Source organism: Cricetulus griseus, unplaced genomic scaffold (genome assembly GCF_003668045.3).
Source record: "Cricetulus griseus strain 17A/GY unplaced genomic scaffold, alternate assembly CriGri-PICRH-1.0 unplaced_scaffold_1, whole genome shotgun sequence".
Classification (NCBI taxonomy): Eukaryota; Metazoa; Chordata; class Mammalia; order Rodentia; family Cricetidae; genus Cricetulus; species Cricetulus griseus.
The window spans coordinates 2,380,958-2,402,049 of record NW_023276808.1 but is presented as its reverse complement, the minus strand read 5'-3'; the positions used below and the strand labels follow the sequence as shown (position 1 = coordinate 2,402,049).

Below are 21,092 nucleotides of genomic sequence, written 5' to 3'. Positions count from 1 at the left end.
CTCTGCAAATTAAAGCAGAAGCGAGGTTTTTTACTTTCGGTTCGCTTTTGTCGCGAACAGTGTTGCTCCTTTCCGGAGACTTTACCGCCTCTTTCCCGAGGGCTTTGTTGCTCCTTTACTGGAGACTTTATCGCCTCTTTCCCGAGGACCTTGGTGCTCCTTTACCGGAGACCTATCTCCGCATTCACCGCGGACTTTACAGTTCCACTTACCTTGGGAACTTACCCCCGACTGTGAGAAGTTCTGATTCCCCGTACGTACGGGCCACCACTCGCAGCGGTGGCGGCGTCCCCGTACGGGCCACCACTTGCGGCGTCCACCCTTGACCAGCAAGAAAGACGCCACACCGAGGAATCTTCTTCAAACACAGTTTAATCGGGAACCTCTTTGCTTTGTACAATGTATAATGGCGGCGGCGGCGGCCCCGGGCCGAGGGAGACGGGGCTTGATATAGTCTACATCTACCAATCACCTAACCCTACGTGGCGCGCCAGGATAGGTTGTCTCCAAGCAGAATTAAGAGGATACATGACCTTTGCCATATTTGGAGTTGTTTACACAGAGAACGCTCGCTGTCGGGCTGGCGGAAGGCGGAAACCGGCGCCATCTTTTGGGTGCGGTTTTCTGCAGCTCCCTACATACACCCATGATGTATTTAATCTTTCTTATATTATTTTATATTAAGAAACTTAACATTAACATTCCTAAATTATGTTGAAAAAACAGCATATATTGGGAGTATATCATCAACACTTGGAATTGTACTCAGGAGGCAGACACATGAGAATAATGAGTTAAAATATATCCCTCATCATTAACGACATCCAAGCCAGGATTAATATTAAAGAAGAAAATCTGAAGGATATTTTTGAAAATATGAAAAACATAACTAGGAACAACAAACCACCACACTTTCAGAGAAACACTTAACACACTGCCTGATATTAAAAAAATGAACAATGGGCCACTTTAATGATGGGGGTAACATTCTATAAATTGCAGCAGAAAAATATCTATCACTAAGTCAAAGTACAAAAAGAACAAAAGGCACAGAAGGAATACAAAGACATCAAAATAAGCTTCACTAATTGTATTTGTCACACTTATATCACACTTTGGCTCACATCTCAAATATTTCAAAAGAGAACCCACAATTAAGCAATCTCCAAATCAGTTTCCACTCTCTGCTTCATGAATAAGCTTAAGGATGTGAGTCCTTTCACCCCTGTTTCTGCTGCCATGCAACTTTCATGTTGATCTTGTATCCCGCTGGAACCAAGGGCCAAATTAAATATTTTATAAGGTGGCATAGATATTATAACATAAACAGGAGAGAAAATAATATGATTCCTTAAGTTTTAGATGTGAATTAGATATTTCAGGCACTTGAAGAGAAGCATAAATCTAAAAGTGATATCGATTTAAAATCACTGTGCAAGTGATACAGCTATGGAGGGAAAGGTTTCCCAATCGTCATAAGTCAAGCTATTCCTGCAACTGGGAAAGGAAGGTGTCCTGAATACTGGCAGCTCAGAAGAGAAAAGTACCCTCCTTGTTTGGAAGTCAAGCTATCCCTGAATATTTAGAGAAAATGTATCCTGGACACCTAGGACTCTGAAGAAAACTCTACCCTGAGAGTCAGAAATCATGCTATACCTACAGCTGTGAAGGAAAGATATCCTGGAAAGCCACTGAAGTGAGGAAAATGTATCCTGACAGTCAAGATATCAGGCTATAAATGAAGTTGTGTTCTAACGGGGGATGGTCTCTGAGGAGTATGTAGCACTCCAGCTACTCTCAGAGAACTATTAAAATGAGATTTTCTTCAACCTGCTAATAGAGTTTACTGGCATAATTGTCCATTGCTTCTCTTCTCTTCTCCAGTAGGAAGTTTCCAAGCATTGATAACCATTTCTTCTTAGCTCCAGTTCAAATTGTCACTTTTATGCTTCACTCAACTATGGGGGAAACTGTTCCAGAAATGTAGCAGTCTGCTACATTACCAGTAAAATAATTTTCTTCTGCTCTACTCCCCTAAGTGAGATTCCCATCAGAAGTATATGTTGCTTCTCTGCTGCTCTCCACTGGGGAGTTCTGTATCCACTGTGGCAAAAGAAAGTCTTCACTGAAACTCACTGAACAAATCTATTACGGAGGGGGGAATCAAGGAAAGTGAATGCCACTCCCAGTATGAAAAATGACAGCTGTCAATTAACAAGCATAGGGTTCATATACGTCTTCTTAGGTGTATAGTTTTATACAGAGAATATTTTTCAGCATGTTGGTTGGTAAAATTTCAATCCTTGAGCTTTAATCTCATTTGGGATTGGCTGGATTCCTGCTTGGGGATTGCTTGGATTTGAACTCATGTTTACTTGGATCTTTTGTCAGAGAGTCAGGGATAAAGTTTTTCTGTTTACCTTTTGTTACAGAACCAAACTATTTCTTTCACTGGCCATTTTCAACCATAAGGCTCTTGTTTCAGGGTATGTTTCTTTAGCTCCAGTTTCGGTGGCAAAGTCTGTTTATTTCACTGGACCTGGTTCCTGGGTCAGAGTGTGTTTCTTTGGCTGACCCATTTACTCTACACATAAGGCTTTATTAAGTTCATAAATTAGTTTTTTTCCAATGAGTGTGCTGGAGCAACAATACAAAAATTGGCATCATAATGCTTGCACATATTGCCGACATTTTTAACTTTCTTCTACAAAATAAACACAGTTGTGTAACTGATTGGAAGTGTGATGGCTAAAGATCCAACCAAATACTCGATAATGAGAAGGCCTCATTTTCTTTTTCAGGTACTAAAAATGATTGTAACATGAAAACGCTTTAACAGATTGATTGCCCACAGAGTTTTACACCCGTAAAAAGTGCAAAATATAACTAAACTGACTACATTTATAATATCACTGTTGAATAATCTTTTTAATAATTTCAAAGACTCCTTTTTCACAGTGATTACCTTAATATGGTTTTTCTTCAGTATGTCTTCTTTTATGCACTTTAAGATTGCTTTTATATGCAAAGGTCTTTCCACACTGATTACATTCATAGGGTTTCTCTCCAGTATGTACTCTTTTATGTGCTTGAAGATGACTACGCTGAGCAAAGGCTTTCCCACACTGATTACATTCATAGGGTTTCTCTCCAGTATGTAACTTTTTATGCACTTGAAGATTACTGTGCTGAGCAAAGGCTTTCCCACACTGATTACACTCATAGGGTTTCTCTCCTGTATGTGTTCTTTTATGATCTTGCAGATGAATGAGCCGTGAAAAGGCTTTATTACACTGATTACATTCATAGGGCTTTTCTCCAGTATGTGATCTTTTATGAGTTACAAGATTGCTGTGTTGTGAAAAGGCTTTCCCACACTGAATACATTCATAAGCTTTCTCTCCAGTATGTAACTTTTTATGCACTTGAAGATTGCTGTGCTGAGCAAAGGCTTTACCACACTGATTACATTCATAGGCTTTCTCTCCAGTATGTAACTTTTTATGCACTTGAAGATTACTGTTCTGAGCAAAGTCTTTACCACATTGATTACATTCATAGGGCTTCTCTCCAGTATGTGTTCTTTTATGCACATGAAGAGCAACTATGAAATGTGAAGGCTTTACCACACTGATTACATAGATAGGGTTTCCCTCCTGTATGTGTTTTTTTATGTCTTTGAGGATGACTCTTATATGCAGAGGCTGTAACAAATTGTGTATTCATCAAAGCCATCTCTGCAGTTTGGCTGCTTTTATGCCTGCAAGGAAAATTCACACTTTTAAATTCTTTACCATATTCAATGTAATGTTGAGTATTGACATTTGTATAAATTAATATTAAAATTGTTTCAATTGTAAAGATGATTCACTGTTATCTCTGTGTTTACACTCATGTTTTCCCCTTCTTTAAGGTTATGTTTTGCATCTATGAAGAACCCTGTGAAGGTAGAATCCTTTATTATGGTTATCATTTGCAGAACCGTTTCTATATGGGATTTTTCACATATTAAAAAGAACTGGCAAATTTCATAACTTTATCCTTCTTACTGTATTTTTAAATTTTCCTACACTTTGAGTCATACTACATTTGCTAACCGAACTAGAACAAACAGAAGTATTTCACAGTCCTAAACTCATAGTGATTTTCTGCAGTGTGGGCTTGTTGGTGTATTATCAATGAGCTGGAAAACAAATTACTTGTATACTCGAATCAAATACAACAAGAATGCAAAAATCTGGTACTACTACATGTCTTATAAATATTCTGTGAGAGAGGTATATTATGTCCTCCATATCCCTTTGCTCATATGGCTTGTATCCTGAGTAATATATGATATACCTAGTAAAGGAAATATTACAAAGAAGAGAATTGCACATTAACACAATTTGACTTTCCATGCCTTATTGACATGTGCTAGAGAGATTATCATTTCTCTAAAATACCTTCCCCTTGACTGTTGAAAATAATTGCCCCTTCAATAAATTTTAAAAAGTAACCACAAGTACTTGAGTAATACCAGATTTCCTGTGGGGTGGTTGATTTTGGGGATACATTTATCACCTCAACCATGTGTATTCCCTTAGTCATATAGGTATTTTGAAATAAATGGGTTGACAATTCTACAGCATAGCACTCATGGTGTGATGATTCAAGTGGTAAAATCTCTCAGAGTATTGGTTCCTTGTCATCTTTCTTAATAAAATGCATTTCATCTACCTGAAATTGAGGTATATGATTTGGTGTGAGTTTAATAATCATCACTGTACTTTAAGCTGTGTTTAATTATACTTTTGTTTCAATTTGAAACTTCCAGGACACATTTCAATTTTTTTCAGAGGCACATTTCTATCAATTTTTCATGAAAATTACCTTTCATATCTTTTAGAACTTGAAAAATGTTCTTCAATTGTAAGGTCTTCCCAACTGTATCCTAAAATATAATACTAGAAAATGTAATTACATTATATTATTGATAAATGTTCAAAATTTAACTTACTGTCTTCAAAGAACTACAGAACTTTGATTTATTTCCTACATTCTTATTCTATCTCAATCAAATTAAAGAAGAGCATCAATAAGAAATGTTCAGTTGTACTATTATTTTAAAATGTGAAAGAAAATATACACTTACCTATGTCATTGAGGTTCTTGTAGGTCTCCAGCATCACATCTTTGTAGATATTCTTCTGAGAAGTATCCAGCAAAGTCCACTCTTCGCAAGTGAAGTGGATATGCACATCTTCATAGCTCAGGACATTCTAAAGTACCACATACATATGTGAAACTAAAATCATGATACTGACCATATTGTAAATGTATTTTTCAATAGAACAGTATTTTAGGATGTGTTACTTTTATGCTATGGAATATTGGTTTAATAATGTAAATATGTGCTGCTTTTGTTTATGCTATATTAGTTTAATTCTGTGAAGTGGTGATTCTTGGTTTGTCTTCAACACCATATGTTCTGATAAAGAGGTATGATCCAGCTCCCCAGCCACACAGCATGTCATGAGTAGGAGGGAAAGTGCAATACATAGAAAGGGAGAAAAGGAAAAATTCTAGAGGCAAAGATAGATGGAATCATTTAAGTTAAGAAAAATTGGCCAGAAATAATCCAAGTAAAGGCCAGGTATTTATAAATAGTAACATGTATCTGTGTATCTATTTGGGACCTGGGAGGTGCCCTCCACAAAAGGTAAAAAACTAAAGAGCTGGGGGTGTGGGAAAACTAAGGAGTTAAAGGAGTAAAACTTCTGTACCCAACATGGGGCCATATTTCCATATAAGGCCTGGAAAGCTGAAAATAATTGTTTCCTTATTGAATTTCTGCCTACTGGGGAGTCCTTGAACAGCCAGTACCATAAGTAGTAAGGGTAACCTCAGTTAAAATGACTGCCATAGCACAATGATGGGAATTCTAGAGCTCTTGGAAAGCAGTATGTAGTTCTTGGTGACCTACCTCTGACTGGGTTGTGAGTTTTTGACTTTGCTTTCAGGAACTCAGAAGCAGGCATAGCCAGCTGGGAAAGCATGCAGAAGATCCATGTGTAGCTTACCAGTCTCATGTTTGCTTTGGCAGTAAAAAGGATAAAAGTCATACAGTAAAATAGCTACAGATGTAAATGGAATTGAAAGAGTGGCTGTGGAAATGAAGGATTCTATATACATTATGAATGTCTTAACTTTAAAAAAGTGTAAAATATTTGTCAAATGAAAATAACAAATGCTTTGGAGAAGAACTTTTGCTTTTGTTTCCACAGGACACATGAGGGCATTTGTTTCAGGTTGACATAGATACTGTTTGAGCTTCACAGGATATATATATATATATATATATATATATATATATATATCAACTAAAGTCACTGATGCTTTTCATAGGAGTTGAACATAAGGTACAATTTTCTTAGGGATCCCTTAAGAATGCCTACATCCACATAGAGCAGTAAGTGTCTATAGAACATGACTTCCACATCCCCAAATGTTGGCGGGTGGGAGGCTTTTGATTATTTGGTGTGTTGTGGATGATTGCTATATTTAGGGAAATATAAGAATGATAAGACAAAAGAGTAAAATATTGAATCTAGTATTGTGAAAGAGAATGACATCACCATCTTTATTAAAGTTATTAAACTATTTGCGATATTTAAAATACAAACCTGAAATAGAAAGCAATGTTCATAACTTCTAGAAATCAGTATTCCAGTTTTATAATCTGTGTTCCCACTGCTACTAAAAGCAGTGTCCATAAAGTGAACACTGGCCAGTGATACTGGTCGAGCTATATCCCCACATGCCAGAGTTGCAGTGTCTCATACCTGCTAAAACTATGTTCTTCTCAATAAAAAAATCTAGAATTTCATCCTGCATGAATTAACTTTGGATGAAAATTACATGTAAATGTTAAATGCAAAGTGCTGAATGTCAAAAATATACTGGAAAAACCAGGCCTCCATGAGTTAGGCAAGCTGCTTTCCATATATTCATCAAAAATGTTGAAGTTGACTAGAAACTTGCTCCTACACCCAGCTCCCTGCTTCCAATGCTCTGATCAGATTAAGTCCACAGAGAAAAGTTTCTGAGACACCTACCCCTAGGTCAGATAATTTACATGGACCACATGGGAATTCAAACACAAGGAATCCGGCAGCACTACTCCACCCAGATACAGGGAGGAACCATGACACTGACAGAGGAAATCCTGAAAAGTCTACCTATGTCACATGGAAACCTAGAGACCCTGTCTCAAACATGCTAAATTTAAAAGACAAACATTCAAAAGTATTCTCTGATATTTACACCAAAACCATGACATGCATGCCCAACTTCTACACCTAAAAAATCACATGAATTTAAATAGACATAAATAAATAAATAAATAATAAAATTATAATAGGAAGTTTCAGCACACAGCCTATTTTTCAATAGCTGGGCAGCAGAGACAAATTTCTGTGAATTTGCGGTCAAACTCATTTCCAGTCTGAGTTCAAGGACAGCATAAAATATGGAGAGATATCCTGTCTCAACATAAAAATCCCAACTCTGATTATAATTCACTCATCATGAAATTAATTTTCTAAAATACACTGAAGTGATTCAGGTTAATCTCACCAGAGGACCCAGGTAAAGGACAATATATCTTAAAGTCATTTGTGATATCTGCCAGTGGTGGCTGTCAAAGTATTTTCAGTTATGAATATAGCTGAGTATGGTAGCAGAGACAGGCAGATCTCCATGAATTCAAGCCAATTCGGACTACATAGTGAATATGATAGTAAGACTTTTCTCAGTCACACACACACACACACACACACACACACACACACACACACACTCAGAAATATACCGATAGCAACAGAGCTCCAACAATTTCCATTCCCCATAAGCTTATGTTTAAAAGTACATTCAGACTACCAACATTCTTCTCTTTTGCTGCAATTAAATTATCTGAATAAAAACTGCTCCTGTAATGAGGAGATTTGGTTGTTACTCCCAGGCCAGTTTCTATTGAAGTGGGTACTTAAGACAGAAACTCTCAAGTCAGTCATTGAAGGGACAACATGTGGAATCATTGTGTCTTGATTTTTCTCTTTTGCTTTGCCACTATCTTGTGCTCAGCTAGCTCTCTTAACAATCCCAGGCCCACATGTTCAAAGACATTGCCACCTCAGGGGAAGTCTTCTTCCCACATAAAGCATCAGTCAACACAAGCGTTTACACGCAGATCAGACATTCTGATATAACAACTCACTCAATCAGTGTACTCTCAGATGACCCCAGGTTTTGTCATGTTGATACCTGAGCCTATTTAGGAGACAGAGAAAATAATATATGATAAGGTTTTAAAAATCCAAAGCCAATGTATTAATCATACCCATCACTTACACAGCAAAGAATCAAACAAGAAGACAGCAACAACTGGAGAGCACAGATTTGTCAGAAAATGTGAAGAGGCAAACAAGTAAGATAAAGATGAAAGAAACTAAGCCTTCTCTCCACAGCAACTTCACCCAAATCCAAAACCATGATGAAGTGATAACATAAGAAATTTTATGAAGACACATTGGTGAAGGTCCAACATTTTTAGGTAAATTTATATAACTAGGGTACATTGTATATTACAGAAAATCAGTACACAAATTCACTTAATATGAGGGCTAAACTTGTCAAAAGGTACAACAATCAAAAAGATATAAAATATTTTGGAAAGAGTGAAAGGGTTGGTCAGAAAAAGCTAAGAAATAAGGCAGGAAAATATTGTCAACTTTTAATCAAAAGAACAAAGAAAACATAGGAAAGGAAACGGGTAATCTTGACCAATGTTAGCCATCTCGCTATAACTCTATGTGTATAAAACGAAAATAAACACAGACTTCACAACATTCACAAAATTACCTCAAAATGACCCTAAAGCTGTTGTTTCTAACACTCAAGCTACTGACATTTATTCCAACACAGAAGCAAAATGCTCTAGAGCTCTTACCAGAAGTAGAGTTGATCTCATGCAATAGATCAGCAGCTCCTTATAATTTATTTTGTTTCAGGTAAATACAACCCCACTGATGCTCAATCAAAAAACAACATAGAATGTTAATTTAAAAGACAGGTAGACCTGGCAGGGGAGGAGGGTATGGAAAGGGAACTGGGATTGACTTGAAAAACAATATTGTTTCTAATTTACATTAAAAAATTGAGAAAAAACATGTTCATGCAACAAGGACATATGCTCAACCATGTTCATAGCAGCATTGTCTGTAATAGCCAGAAACTGGAAGCAACCTAGATGCCCCTCAACTGAAGAATGGCTTGAGAAAATGTGGTACATTTATACAATGCAGTACTACTCAGCAGAAAAAGTATTCAAATCTTGAAATTCGCAGCCAAATGGATGGAACTAGAAGAAACCATCCTGAGTGAGGTAACCCAGTGACAAAAAGATAAACATGGTATGTACTCACTCGCTCATATATGAATTTTAGACATAGAACAAAGGATTACCAGCCTATAATCCTCTTCATCAAAGAAACTAGGAAACATGAAGGACTCTAAGGGATAAATGGTCCCCAGGAATGGAAGTGGCATGAACTCCTGAACTAATTGGGAACATGAGGGGAGGGGGGAGGGAGCTGCTATAATAAGATCAAGAGAAGAGGAGTAGAGGAGAGGAAATGGGGGGCAGAAATATCAAGTTGGGGAAGAACAGAGGATAGAGAGCAGGATGAGAGATACCATAACAGAGTGAGCCACTATAGGTTAGAAAAGAGATCTGGAACCAGGGAGATCTCCAGAGACCTACAAGGATGACATGATCTAACAATCCAGACACTGGTGGAGAGGATAACCTAAAAGCCCTTCCCATAAAATGAGATTGATGACTTCTCATTATCCATCCTTGAGCCCTCACCCAGTGGCTGATGGAAGCAGAGACAGACATCCACAGATATACACTGAGCTGAAATCGGGAATTTAGTTGAAGAGAGGGAGGAATGAAGAGCGAAGGGGTTGGAGAAACCCACAGCAAGTGTTGACCTGAACAAGGGAGAGCACATCGACCCCAGATGCTGTCGGGGAGGCCAGTACAAGACTGATCCAGACCCCTGAACATGGATGTCAATAAGGAGGCCTCTGCATTCCAGGGAGCCTCTGGTGGTGGATTAGTATTTTTCCCTGGTGCAAGAAGGGACTTTGAGAGCCCATCCCACATGAAGAGTTACACTCTGGCCCTGGACACATGGGGAAGGGTCCAGGACCAGCACAGGAAGATTTGGTGGACGTTGCAGAGCCCCTGTTGAGGGCCCTACCCTTCCTGGGGAGTGGTGGGTGGATGGGGTGGGGGTAGGCTGGGGGTGGGGCAGGAGGGATGGGGATGAGGGGAGGGAAAGGGAGAAGGGACTTACATGTGAAACAAGCTTGTTCCCTAACTAGAAGTAATAAATAATAATAATAAAAAAACACAGGTAGCCCAGAGGACTCAAATTGAACACCATGATATGGACCCACATACCTATTGACTTTTGATGTTGGAAAATGAAGACAAAATTACACAATGGATATGAGAAAATATCTTCAAGACATAGTGCTGGTACAACTGGATGCTGGCGTTTGAAAGACTGCTGACATAAACATAGCTATCACCATGCACAAAACTTAAGTCGAAATGGATCAGAAAGCTGGGCATTGGTTGTGTGCCCCTTTAATCCCAGCACTAAGGAGGCAGTGGCAGGGGGGGATACCTGTGAGTTCAAAGGCAGACTAGAGTATAGGAAAAGCTTCAAAGCAATACAGAGAAACCCTGTCTCCTAAAAACAAAACAAAAAAGCAACACCAAACAAACCAAACAAAAATATCCAAAGGATACCTAACGGATCTAAGACTTCAACATAAATCCAGCCACGCTGAACTGCGTAGACAAGTAAGTAGTAGGTACCCTCATAAAATTTGTACAGTAAATTACTTCCTGAACATAACAACAGTACCACTAACACTGAGATCCATAATTACTAAATTGGATCTCCTGTAATTGAGAAGTTTCTGTAAGGCAAATGACACAGGCAACAAGACAAAAAGGCAGCCCCACAGAATGGGAAAATATGTTCATCAACCCTACATTTGACACAAGGCTGATTTCCAAAATATACAAAGAACTCAAAAGCTCATTACAAAAACACCAACGAATCCAATTAAAAAGTGGGATAAGGAATTAAATAGAGACTTCTCAATAGAGAAATCTAAAATGGCTAAAACACATAAGAAAGTGCTCAATATACTTAACAGTCAGGGAAATGTAAATCAAAACAACTCTGAGGTAGCATAGTGCTCTTGTAAGAATAGCTAAAATCAAAAACACCAATGACAGTTTATACTGGAGAGGATTGGAGAAAGGAGAACATTCCTCCATTGCTGGTGGAAGTGAAAACTTGTCCAGCTACTTTGGAAATAAGTACTGTGGTTCCCCAGGAAAACTGGAATCAGTCTAGCACAAGATACAGCAATTCAAACCATAGTCATATAGCCAAAGATGAACATTCATACAACAAGGGCATCTGTTCAACTATGTTCATAGCATCATTATTTTTAATAGACTGAAACTGGAAGCATCCTAGATACCCCTAAACTAAATAGTGGATAGAGAAAATATGGTACATTTGCCCAATTGTATGCTACTCAGTGGAAAAAAAGACAATGGAATACTACAATTCAGAGGCAAAAGGAAGGAATTAGAAGAAAGCATTCTGAGTGAGGTAACCCAGTGACGAAAAGACAAACACCATATGTATTCACATATATATGGGATTCTACATGGAACAAAGGATTACCAGCCTACAATCAAAACCACCAAAGAAGAGGGTAAACAAGGAAAATCTTAAGAGAGATATGCATGTCACCCAGATAATTGGAAATGGATAAGATCGCCTGAGCTAAGTGGGAGCATGGGGAGAGGGGAGAGAGAGTTAGGAGAAGAAAATGGGAGAAGAGGAGGGCAGAAAAAGGAAGATGTAGTTAGGGGAAGAATAGAGGAGAGCAAGGAAAGTAATACCTTAATAGACAGAGCCATTATAGGATTCAAGATAAATCTGGCACTAGGGAAATGTCCAGAGATCTACAAGGATGACACCAAGTAGCAATCTAAGCAATAGTTGAATAGTTACCTTAAATGCCCTTCCCCAATAATGAGATTGATAACTGCCTTATATGCCATCCTAGAGTGTTCATCCAGTAGCTGATATACACAGGTAAACACTGAGCTGAACTCCTGGAATCTAGTTTCAGATAGGAAGGGGTGATAAGCAAATGCACAAGACACACAGAAACAGCTGACCTGAACAAGGGAGGGCTCATGGACCCCATACTTGTAGATGGGAAACCAGCATAGGATTGATCTATGCCCCCTAGAATGGGTGTCAGTTATGAGACCTGGGTGATCTGTGGAGCCTTTGGTAGTAGATTAGTATTTATCACTCGTATGTGAATTTACTCTGGGAACCCATTACACATAAAGCAAGACTCAGCTTAGAAACACAAAGATGGGCCTAGGACATTCACCACATGATATGATGGAATTTGAAGATCACCAAAATTCCCAGGGAAGCAGAAAGGGAATTTAATGGGGGGAAAGTGAGGAGGAGTGGAGGAGGGGGGATAGGACACTGTGATTGACATGTAAAACAAGCTTTTTTCTAATTTAAATAAAAAAGAAATACTCCCCAAAACAAAAACAGCAAAGAAAAAGAAAAATTGTATTAAATATGATTTAATGGCCTATGGCACATAACATGGAATCTTCCCAATCTACCTGGTCAGCACCATGCACATTTGAGAAATCTCTACTTTCAGAAACTCCTTTTCTCACCTAGAACTAAACTTCACTGAATGATATCATTGTGCTTAGTTGCAAATGGTTTAATCATCTATTCATGAAAGACAATCCACATCACCATTTTTGTACAAGTTCCTAAAGTATTTGAAATATTTATAAAACAAACCTGAAAATGGAATGCAATATTCAGAACTACTAGAAACCAGATTTTCAGTTCTCTAATCCGTCTACCCACTGCAAACAAAAGCAGTTCCCACATGTGAATACTGGACAGTGATACTGTAAGAAATATATCCTCACATGACAGTGCTGCAGAGTCTCCCATTACCCAGGAAATCCATCCTGGGAAGCACAGAGGATAAAAGCCACTGTCCACGTTATCACATGTACCAACAGAACTATACTGTGGCTCATGTTTCATTCAAATCTCAACAGAATTGAAAGATCACTAGTTGGCGGTGGCACTTGTCTTTAATACTAGCACTTGGGAGACAGAGACGGGTGGATTTCTGTGAGTTCAAAGTCAGGCTGGTCAACAGAGTGAGTGCCAGGATAGCCTCCGAAGCTACACAGAGAATCCCTCTCTCCAAAAATCCAAAAAGAAAAATGGAAAAAAAAACATTGTTTAAGTTGACTATAAACTTGCTCCTATACCCAGCTTGCTGCTCACAATACTCTGATCAAATTAACCCCATAGAGCAAAGATAGTGAGAGACCTCCCCCTATGTCTAATAATTTAAATGAACAGAAGGGGATTTCCCAAGACAGGGAATCTGAACACACTCTCCCCATCGATACAGGGAGGGCTCACCACACTGTCTGCCACACCTCACCATCTGTTCCTCCCAATCTGTAGACAGCATCCCCTAGCTCACCATTTTGTTGTTTCCCAGATCAATGAAGCTCTCAGCTCAGCTCCCTGCAGCAGCAACTCCACCACAGCGACCAAAACCGCTGTCTCCTCTTCAAAGTCAAGCCTGGAGTCTGGTGACAGGAAGAGCCCTGTACCTCTTCTGACAAGCAGGTTGCTTGGGGCGGGGGATTGATTGCTTAGTGAGGCTTGAGTGACAAGAGCAACTCCCATAGGTTTAGATTGTGCTTAAGTCACAGTATTGTGGTTCCTGACCACGCCTCCCACACAAGAAAAGAATCTTTACTACCTCTACAGCGATTTGCATTCCAATAGCACTGACCCCAGGCTCAGATTGCAGAGCCTGATATCTTCCTGGTCTCCATAGCAACTTCCCTTTGCCCTCCAGGATATAATTGAAAAGTTTCTACACACCAAAGAGCCTCTCTGAGGATGCAGCAATCTAAATCAGACCAAATCAAAATGAATTATAAAAAGCTCAAGTGGGAGACACAGCACAGGGATTGAGATCCACAGCCACCCTTTCTTCATTACACTATCTTCCCCTCCCTTCCCTCCCTGTCTTCAATCCCGGGAAACAAAATCACAAGAAAGAATCATAGAAGTGTCCTAAGGCTTCTAACATCCCATGAAGGAATCCAAGAGTTTAGCGGCCACAAGTGGTGGGGCTGGAGAGCAGGGCAGGCTGGGAAATGTAGTCCCAAGTGAGTTCTCTGTGGGGAGTGGGGAAAGTCTCTAGGAACTGTTGGCTGACCCAGCTGGCTTTGCATGGAAATGAGCGAGTGAATCAGTGACTGACAGAGCTGAGTGATAGACTGAATTGAAAGGAGGCCGCATCCAGGAGGCAGCAGCCAGTGTTGCAGTTTAGGAATGACCAGCATTTGAGCGTGGTGGCAGTGGTAAGTTAATTCATGAGCTTGCCCAAGTGCCTGTGGACTTCCGCCCGGGAGTCCATGAATGAATAAACAAATGAATAAATTAATAAATTAATAAATGGTTGAATGGATGGATGGATCGTGTGCGACCACAGCGATGGAGGCAGGCAGGGACCGGCGAAAGACAGGAGGAATGAAGGTAGCCCAGTGCGGCTAAGTGGCTGGGTTCCAGGCTCTGAGGCTGTTGGGGCAGGGGTTAAGGAGTTAAATAGCTGTTATTGTATGTTACATGAAATAGAAATCAGGAACTAAGGAAATGTCTGAAGATCTACAAAGATGACACCAGCTAACAATCTAAACAACATAGGAGAGGACCTCACATGATATTGAGATTGATGACTGACTTACATGCCACCCAATAGCCCTCATCCAGCAGCTGGTGGAAATAGAAGCAGACACCCACAACTACTCACTGAACTGAACTAGAATCCAGTTGCAGAGAAGGACGAGTGATGAGCATCAGGGTCCAGACCAGGCTGGTAAAACACACAGAAACAGCTGAACTGAACATTGGGGACCTCTTTGCCCCCAGATTGATAGCTGAGATACCAGCATGGGACTGATCCAGACCCCCTTGAACATGGGTTTCATCCAGGAAACCTCAGAAATCTACAGGACCTCCTGTAGTAATTCATTACTTGTCCCTAGTATTAGTGTAGACTTTGGGAACCCATTTCCATAGAGGGATACTCCCTGAGCCAAGACACATGGGGGTGGGCCAAGGCCCTATCACAAAGGACACGATAGTCTCTGATGACACCCTATGGAAGGCCTCACCCTCCAGGAGGAGCAGAAAGGACATATGATAGATAGGGTTTTAGTTGGAAGGGGGGAGGTTGTAGGAAAGGAAGGGAGAGAGAGGGAAATGGTATTGACATATAAAACAACCTTGATTCTAATTCAAATAAAAAACGAAAAGAAAAAAGACAACTCCTGCAACCACTGTTAGGAGTCCCATAAAAATAGAAATGAAGAATGGCTATAATTGAATAATAGGTTTTCTATTAATAACACATGATTAGCAAGTTCACAAGCCTATGTATAATATGATATTGTATAATAGAAATTTGTCAGGGTTTCTCCAATCTCCTCTCTAAAGGGTAATGAATCATGTATTGAACAAGGTTTTGTTTCTTTAGCTGTGAAGAGATGCCATGTACATGGCAAATATTTTCTTTTAATTTTTAAAACGTGTTTTTCCCTTTGATTTTGGAGGCTGTCCTGCAACTAGCTCTTGTAGATGAGGCTAGTCTCAAACTCACAGAGATCCACCTATCCTCTGTATCCTGGGTGCTTTGATTAAAGGCATGCACTACTACCCTCTCATTATGGCTAATTTTTAAATGAAAAACATTTAATTTGTTGTCTTACATTTTTATAGGTTTTATTAAGTATCTTCATGTTGCAACATGGTAGAATACAGGCAGAGATGGTGGTATAGAAGGAGCTGGGCATTACACATCTTGACCACTGGCAATGAGACAAGGTCTGGGACACTATTGATGACTTCAGCATATATAAGATCTCAGTATGCACCCCCAGTGACACACTTGCTTCAATAAGTCCATACCTACAGCAACAAACCAACCTCATAACAGTGCCATTCCCTATGAGCTATTTGGGGGGGCAATTACATTCAGACTAGCACAGGTACTATGCATTAAGGTTCACAGGGAACTATGATATGTCCTTTTTTGTGAGTGAATAATGAACCCATCCTAATGAGAAAGACTAAATTTTAAGTTCATTTTCACACCAGAATTTATTAGACTATGAAATTTTTGCTGGGGCATACCTAAGGCCTGATGATAAATTACATGAAGTATTCAGCTTTCATTTCACACAATTTGGGAATAGTTAACACATTGTGGATTATCCTCGAATTGGACAGAGTGGCTAGTGAGTAACATTTTAAAAACTAGTTATATTTTTGAGAAGCTTGTTTTAACAACATTGCTTCCAATGACTTGTACATGTTAAACTTTTGATTTCCTGCTTTTTCATGTGCCTAAAGATAAGCCATACCATCATAAATTTCAAGCCATTATACTATATTTTGGGTATTAATGGTCAAACATATATGTGAATCAGAATCTTGATTGTATTAAGCATAGTAAATAAATGTCTTTTAGACATGTAGAAATATCTTAGTCAGTACCCCTACTACCCCCAAAACTGTGCCAGAAAAACACAACCCAGTGAAAAACATATTCTTGACTAGCAGGCACAATACTACAACCCCACGAGACCAGTGGTCTTTATATTCCTTCCTTGGAGAATATTATGTTTTTGAAAGACAAAACATAACCTTCAGCATACCTTTGCAGATTTCTAGTTTTGGCAACTTATATTTAATCCAATGAAAAACTTCTGTTAGTCTCATTAGTTAGTTAAGATTGAATGGTAATGCTGTTTGATGAACTAATGCCTGTATTAAGAAATCGTTTAAGGTTTGAATATAATAATCTTTAACATTTTCGATGGTCACTGGGTTCCCCCAACCTTCCCATGGAAACAAAAGCAAAACCTCTTCCCTGATGTAATATTTATGTGGGTTTTTATTCTGAGCTCGAAGAATCTCTAAATAATATAGGTTACCTTAATTTAGCAGTTTCTTTTTTAATCTAATATTTAATTAATTTAATCTAATATTTAATCTAACATTTCCCAATAATGTTGTTTCCTTTTCAGAGCATTTGAAAATATAAAGTTAATGATCTATTATTTAATCTATCTCTGGAAGTCTTAATTACCCTTTTTAGTTTACTGAGCATATCTTTCAAGGAATCTCATAAAGTGTTAATATAAGTAATCTATTTTTTTGTTTTGGTTTTGGGGGCAGGCATTATCTGGTGCTTTGGAGGCTCTCCTGGAAACAGCTCTTGTAGACCAGGCTGGTCTCACAAAGATCCACCTACCACTGCTTCCTGAGTGCTGGTATTAAAGGTTACATACCACCTGTCATAAGTAATCTTTATTAAGAAAAAATCAGCAGTGGTGGCACAATCCTGTAATCCCAGCACTTGGGAGGCAGAGGTTGGCAGATCTCTGTGAGTTCGAGAGCAGCCTGTTCTACAAGAGTTAGTTTCAGGACAGCCTCTAAAGCCACAGAGAAACCCTGTCTCAAAAAACCAAAAAAAAAAAAGAAAGAAAGAAAGAAAAAAATCAAAAGCCAGATATGGGATAAGAACCTGAATGATCAGAGAACAAGTTGAGCAGCCATCAGTGACCCCCTACCTTTTCCATTTCTCAATCTAAAACAGAGAAAGATCCTCTCTCAGCCCCTCCTTACTAATTCCTGTCTCCAATCTCTCCAGAGTTTTCTAAACCTCTATGTTATTTTTTGGTAAGTTATCAGGTAGCTCTGGTCTCTGATGCCTCACAAGCTTTATTATAAAAATATGATCAAAATACCACACAACCCCCTGGAATTCTTATCTATCTCACAAGTTTGCCACTTCCATTCATCACATGAAAGTCTCCGTGGCAGATGTTTCATAGCATGGACATCTTGACATCCTCTGTTCTCAAATGCAACACAGCTTCATCTTCACTGCTTCATGCAATGAACTCTCACAGAGTCTTCATTTGGGCTTTGACTGTCCAAAACATAGATGTGTACTATAATGAAGAACTGAACACAGAAGAAGAATCCATCATCTTTAGATTTTACATCTTTATTGTTTGCATAATCAGTTAAAAATTAGGTGAATCTGCCAAGATTTTGTGGACCCTACCAACGTTGAATCAAATTTGCCAGGCTTTGAATAGTGTTGCTCCTGAGACACCGCATTACTTTGCCTACTCCTTCAGGAAGGTAAGGGCATTGCTGGATAGAGTTGTAACCTTGGGCTACCTTCCAAGGCTTTAAATGAAGAGCAGGGCCCTTTCTGTATTTTCTCCAAAATAGAATAAGAGTATATTTTCCCTCCTCCCAACAGTTTGTTTATGAGGATAGTAGCAATCTCTTCAACTTTTAAACCCAAGATATTCTCCAGAACGTTTCAAAAAATTGTTTTGGTAATGATGTCTCAAGAAAAAGCCTTTCCATTTATAGTGTCATTAAACTGACTAGTACAAAAATTATATACACTATAATTTTAAAGGTCATTTGGACTGTGTTTTAGTAGTAACCAGGATGCTGGTGCATCTTGGGAGAGATCTAACATCACTGGTGAAGGGGAAAAGGAGTTTGAGTTCCATTCCTGTGTGAATGCAACAAGCAGAAAAACAGCAAAGTTACTCCAACTAGCTTGTACTCAGCTGTGCTTTTTGCCAGCAGAAGATCCATGTAATGTGTTTTGAAGATTTGGAGTATTTGAGCTTAGTGAAGGATTTGAGTTTCCCAGCTGAGAACTCCCATTTACTGGGGTCCCTTTACCTTTCAAAATACCACTACATTTCCAATTGTCCATGTAATTAGCTTTTCATAACCTCACGCAGCCATCATCTCTTGCAGATGCTAGCATGGTTCCTGTTATGTTCCAACTCACCCTCCAGACCTAAGAGTTGTGAATATCAAACTGAGCCAAGATATGGATTGAAAATTTTGTGGGACCAGCAGAAGAAGTAAGTTATTTCCTCATAGGTTTTAATGTGAAAATTCTTACATCTTTGGGGGCTATTGCCAGGATGCAGAAAGATCTCCCCAAATTCAGAGCAAAGGCAATATCATGAAAAGGATCTGTGACAGTCCTAAGAGTTTCTGTTTTTGTGGATTTCCTGGTGTTTTTATTGTACTCAAAAATCTGTCCCTTGGCCATTGCCTTTGGGCTGCCTTCATTACTTCTCACAGTGATCATGGGAGAGTGAGCAAAAGAGATGGAAGGGTTCCAAGAAATACAGCGACAGCTCAGCTTACATGAGATCTCTTGCTGTAGGGACCACTGTCTGAGATTAATAACATGTGGAGCCTCATATATTCTTACCATACCATCTGCTGAACAGGTTGCTAACATCAGACCAATAAGTTTGGGAGCAAATTTCACATCAGTAACAGATGTTCTACTATCCACGAGAGTTGTCCTCTTCACCCAGTGACTCTGTACTCGAAGTTTATCGTTTGATTCTCCAAATATTTCTTCCCAAACAGCTGTGGACAGAACAGGAAGCCAAAACTTGTCCGAATTCAGAATGATCTCATGTCACATGCCATACAGATTCACTATGTTTCTTCCAACTAGCAATACAATGCCAATCTCTGCTTTTACTTTTATCCCAGACCTTGATGCTCTGGTCGCTGGAGCAGGTGGCCATCCTGTGCAAGTGCAAGTCAACAGACACATGGTTCATGAGGACTTCGTGGTCCTCTGTGATGTTGTGAGCCACAAACAAGGCCGCCGCTGTTATCTGCCTGAACCACTTCCCAGAAGACGGCTGAGGTATCAGCAGACCCTAGACTACCTCAGAGGTACTTATGGCCTCAACCCTGCGTGCCACTGGGTCCTTTCTTTAATGGTGTTAAAAACCTTGAAAATTCCTGTCTCTTTTCCATCAATGTATTGTTATAAGAAACTATTAGTGCTCCTTTCTTAACAAAACATAGACTTTCATACCTTCCGAATTGTGTCCTTTTCACTGTAGATATGAAAGAGTCAACAATAAAAACCATTAACAGAGATGTTGATGTCTAAGACATCAACACAACAATCTTAAACCCAGCCTTATTCACTTTTTGGAACCTGTAGAGATCAACAAAGATTTGGAGCCAAAATATCACGCAAATGAAATTTAGCTGAGTTTTTCATGAAATTTTCTAAGAACCTGTGCTTAGTTACCAGGCCAAAATCACCCAATACATTCAAAAAAGGAATGAAGCCAGGATTGGCCTAGAGGGCCACAGCAAGACAAGGATATGACTGTTTTATTGAGGAAACAGATATTTTATATGGTTATCAGAAACATTAAATAGAGGCCATTTCCAGGATCAATACAGCTGTAGTGGCCAGGATACTATGAAAATTGCAAGCCATACAGGGTAAACAAGATTAATGTCTAAAAACAATTTTCTTGTTAAGCTTACATACTTCCTTGATTACTAAGAAAGCATAGAGAATACAGATTATCCTGAATGCTTCCCTACCTGATGGAGAGCATCTGTCCATCAGGAACCTGAATGTACATTGTGTCCTAGGAGCCATGGCCTTTATCCTGAATATCCTATGACAAATGTCTCTCAAGCCAGGTAGATCAGTCCAACTGCATGGTGCCCTGCAGAGACTTTTACCCATTGAAATCCTGACTCTGATAGACAGGGTCTGCCATTATTCTCAAAATTCCCATCTTTCATGTCCTACAACAACAGCACTATGGAGAGCTTTCATGGCTTTTGCCATTTAAAGTCTCGATATCTCCAACATTCTTTGATAACAATCTTTGAAACGTCAACATTCCTATGTCCATTACATCAAAGAAATAACTTTTAAAGTAGCATTTTTTGTTCCAACATTCTTCAGTGTTGCAG

At 39.1% G+C, this 21,092-nt stretch overlaps 1 pseudogene; it reads right to left on the bottom strand.

The window, feature by feature from the left end:
- Positions 1-18,888: 18,888 nt before the first annotated feature.
- On the bottom strand, positions 18,889-20,752 carry LOC118239753 (annotated as a pseudogene).
- Between the last annotated feature and the right edge of the window lie 340 nt (positions 20,753-21,092).